Below are 4,563 nucleotides of genomic sequence, written 5' to 3' on the forward strand. Positions count from 1 at the left end.
TCGATGGTTTTGTTTTGGAGAAGCCTTGCTTCAAGTGTTTTCCATTTTTCTAAATTGTTAATATGCAATTCAGAGTTTTCGTGATCTGATACTTTAGGATTCAATTTCCACCAACTATTGAATCCTGTGATGAAACTTGATTTAGTCGTTGGATTATCGTTCTTATCAAACAACTTGCAACAAAAGCAAAACAATGATTTTTTTTCATGAAAATAGACCATCCATTTCCTCAAAATCTGTTCTCCACTTGGAAGCTTCTTGTAAAACCAGCTTTTTGACAACCGTTGTAGTTCTTGTTCTTTGGCTTTTTGTTTTTTCTTCTTTTCCCAACCACTGGGATAGTTTCGTTTCATGTTATCAACAGGTCTCTTGACTCTTGAAAATAATTGTTCTATTTTAGACAATAAAGTATTTAGAAAATAAAACAAACCTTCGCGTTATGGGTTTGAAAACGAACCAAACCTAATAAATAAACACTGTAAGATAAAACTGTCAAGTTTTGAATTACATTTTTCGACTATTTTCTTAGAAAAATTTCAGTATAAGTAACAGTATAACTAATGATTCACTTCGCTTGTTAGTAGATATCTATTTAAAGTGAAATGTGCACGCATGAAAATGTAAAATTTCTGGTTTTAAAATTCCATTGTTCTATCGTTGAAGGTTTTCAATGGCCTATTGTTCTATTTACGCATCAGAGCTTCGCATGTCTCCACAAATAAAGTTAGGTAACTCTTAAGGTGTGTTTAAAAACGTTTTTCATTGGAATTATTTTTTGTTATCATTCGTGGTTTTACTTTAGAGACAGGTTGGCAGAGATTGGCTGTCTCCACGGGAGTTGTTTATTCTAGAATTTTCTTAAGGGAATTGTTTGATTGCCTATTATTGCTAATGCTTTAACGAGTATTTTCAGAGCAGCTGTTCCAAGGGGAGTTTAGATGTTCTCATTGTATATTAATGTGCCTCTAATTTAGTTAGTTGTGTGTTTTCTGTTTTGACGTATATTATATTTAATATATTGTTTATTATATATATTATATTTATTATATTTACAACTATAATAATAGTTTATTGTATTTATTATGTAAACTATATGTTTATTGTATTTATTATATAAACTATATTAATTATATTAATTTATTATTTATATTAATTATACTTATTATATTTATTATATTTATTATATTCATTATACTCATTATATTTGTTATATTAATTATATTTATTATGATAATTATATTTATTATAATTATTATATTTTATTATAATTATTATATTTATTATAATTATTATTTTTATTATATCAATTATATTTATTATATCTATTATATTTATTATATTTATTATAATTATTATATTTGCTTTAATTATTATATTTAAGGACAGGCCCCTTATGTGGCTTCAACATAAAACGACGTGTGATATAAAATTATAACCTGATAACTAAAATCTTATCACGCAGCCTTGTTAGGTCTATATGCAGGAATAAAATTATAACTTACCATGTAACTTGGTGATGACGAACTGAAGACGTGATTTGCTCTCGAATTATTGAGGTACTGAATGATAGAGTATATTAATCACATTAACGAAACAACATAAACATCCGTCAGTCTGCCTGAACCATCATGAACCATAGATTCGTAGGTAGGGCGGGCGAATCTATTTATTAGTACATTCGGGTGTGGGGGAGGAAGCTTCGCGGAGGACCTCCAAAACAGTCACGGTGGTTGTTATTGGCCAAGATGTCATTTTAATTTCTAACATCTTGGTTTGTTTGCTGTGGATGTTTATTATCTTGGCAAGCAGATACGATCATGTTTCAGGTTCATTTTTGTTGTAAACAATTATGATTACAGAACAAAAATGTTGACTATTAAAAAATCCGGCTGAAGTAAAAAAAAAAAAATTTTATTAACATTTAAGGGCCTACTTCCAGACGGGGCCTGGGGCGGACTGCCTCCCCCCGCCCCACTGGACAGAGGTGGTGATGTGCTTGTTTGGGGCTGTTTTAGTTATAACGGAGTTGGTAACTTAGTTTAAAATGAAGAAAAATTAACAGGAGCTGAATATGTAAATATTTTGCGAAACAACCTTATGCCCTCCGTCAATAAATTAGGATTTTCGGATCAATTTGCCTTCCAACAAGACAATGATCCAAAACATACCAGTAAAATTGCCAAAATAGATTTCGAAGAAAATGAAATAGAATTGTTGGATTGGCCTGCGCAAAGTCCAAATATCAATCCAATTAAAAATTTGTGGCATTATTTGGATGGCAAAGTTAATAGGGATGAGCACAATATCAACAAACAAAACTTCTTTTTAGCGTTGGAGGCAGCTTGGCATAATATTCCTTTAAACTATTTACAAAATTTAGTTGATAGTATTCCTCGTCGCTTGCAAGCAGTTATCGATGCCCAAGGACTTCATGCTAAATATTAATTAACAAATAAAACAAAAAATTCGAATATCCTAAATAAAACTTTGAGAGATATGAATACTTTCGACGCTTCCTAACATCTCAGTTTTTAAATAATTTTCACTTATTTTAAAAACAAGATTTAATTTTTCAAATATTATAGTTGATATTGTTAATATTTGCTACAACAAACATTTTTTAAATTTCAATTAAAATTATTTTAATCAATTTGGTTTTTGTTTTATTGCTACAACATATTTTATGATGGAGTATGAATAATTTTGTCGCATACTGTATATATTTATATAAATGTATATATATATATATATATATATATATATATATATATACTCAGCATACCCAGCTAACACACCAGCGTTGGGCCAACGTTGGCCCAATGCTTCTTGTAACGTTGGCCCAACGTTGGCATCCAGCGTTGGGCCGATTCCTTGATGGCCGCCGGGCATACATTGGCCCGATTACATTGGCCCAATGCAGTTTAGCCAGCATTTATCCGACGATATATTTTTATTAGGTTCAGTGAATTATAAACGCTACTTGTAACTAGCACGCAGTTAGTTAGGTCATTGTTAACATAAAATTTCTTAAATTTGTTTATTTTTAATGTATTAAAAAGATTGCAATTGCAATCGACGTATGATTAAAGCTATTTAAATTGTTTTAATCAAATGCAAACTGAATTGTGTTTGTTATTTCATTCAAGCTAAATTTATTTTCAAGGTAAAAAACAAAACATATTCAATAAAATGAAATGTATATCAGATAATATTAAAACTGTTATACAATAATCTAGACATTATCTTCGCCATTTGCATCACTGCCTTTGTCCCAAAGTTCCGAGTGGCATGCATAATCAATCCTCGCACCATCTGACTTTTTTCGGTCGTACAATTTACGAACCCACGACTTCATTTGATCGTTTACTTCCGCTTTTGAAACATCTTTTGCACCTTGTCGTAAAAAAAATACATTTAAATATTATTAAATAACTTTGTGTTAAAACATTTCAAAAACTTTAGTAGCCCTAAAAAATAGATTAACTACAGTTTAAAAGAAATTTGTTGGGCAATCATTAAAAAGACAACAAATGAAACCAATTACATTCTATTTACATTTAAACCAAACTTTATCTATTTTTCGTAAAGCCAACTTGGGTTTCCTAAAAGTTAAAACCTTAAATAGGGTTACATTCAGTTATAACTTAAGTATAAGTTAAAACTTACATGTGTATAAGTAAATTGTTTTATGTTATAACTGAATGGCCCTATACAACATAACTATTATCATGTTTAATATTTATTGATCACTAACCATAAACAATAGATTCATGTTTTTCATCCCTTGCTTTGTCCTCCTCGACCTTCACTGTTTACTTTGTTGATCCACTTCTGTAGCCATCAATTAATAGAAAATGTTGCTCACTGTTTCTTCAACAACTCGTCCATCAATCAAAACAAGATAAATAATCTGAAAAGTTTAAAAATAAACCCATAAGATCAGATAAAATATTTTATTAAAAGTACACTGAAGCTCTTTCAAGTAAAACCTGCTAAAGATGTTATAAAAATGGTATGCAATGGCAAAAATATATTGTCAGTTATTACCACAGCAACATCTGAGGAGCGCAGCGGTGGATTAATGCTTTTATAGCCCTGGATCTAGTATTTTTTGGAGGCTTTTTTTATACTCTACAGTGTAATAATGACTACTAAAAAATATGTAACATTTAAAATTTAAAAGCAAAAAATAAATTATTTACGTCGAGACATATTAATTATTATTAATTACGTCGAGACATATTATATTATTCGAGACATATATAATGTTGATAAACCAGGTGACATTCTTCGCATAGGCAAATTGCTATTCTGTTGTTCACTCACATTACTAACTAAAAGTAAATATAACAAACGTTAAAAACTTTGATTGAGTCTTGTTTTGCAGCGACGATATATATATATATATATACATACATATATATATATATATATATATATATATATATATATATATATATATATATATATATATATATATATATACATATATATATATATATATATATATATATATATATATATATATATATATATATATATATATACATATATATATATACG

At 28.8% G+C, this 4,563-nt stretch overlaps 1 long non-coding RNA gene across 2 annotated transcripts; it reads right to left on the reverse strand.

Moving 5' to 3' along the window:
- Window positions 1–3,196: 3,196 nt before the first annotated feature.
- On the reverse strand, window positions 3,197–4,359 carry LOC136087769 (uncharacterized). 2 transcript variants are annotated; one of them, XR_010642053.1, is made up of 3 exons: window positions 4,203–4,359; window positions 3,755–3,910; window positions 3,197–3,393 (listed from the first exon to the last, which is right to left on the reverse strand). It is a non-coding gene; the product is annotated as an uncharacterized LOC136087769 (long non-coding RNA). The 2 variants fall into 2 exon arrangements; XR_010642052.1 differs by having other exon boundaries at window positions 4,048–4,359.
- Window positions 4,360–4,563: the final 204 nt, after the last annotated feature.

The sequence above is a fragment of the Hydra vulgaris genome, chromosome 12 (assembly GCF_038396675.1).
Source record: "Hydra vulgaris chromosome 12, alternate assembly HydraT2T_AEP".
Lineage (NCBI taxonomy): Eukaryota > Metazoa > Cnidaria > Hydrozoa > Anthoathecata > Hydridae > Hydra > Hydra vulgaris.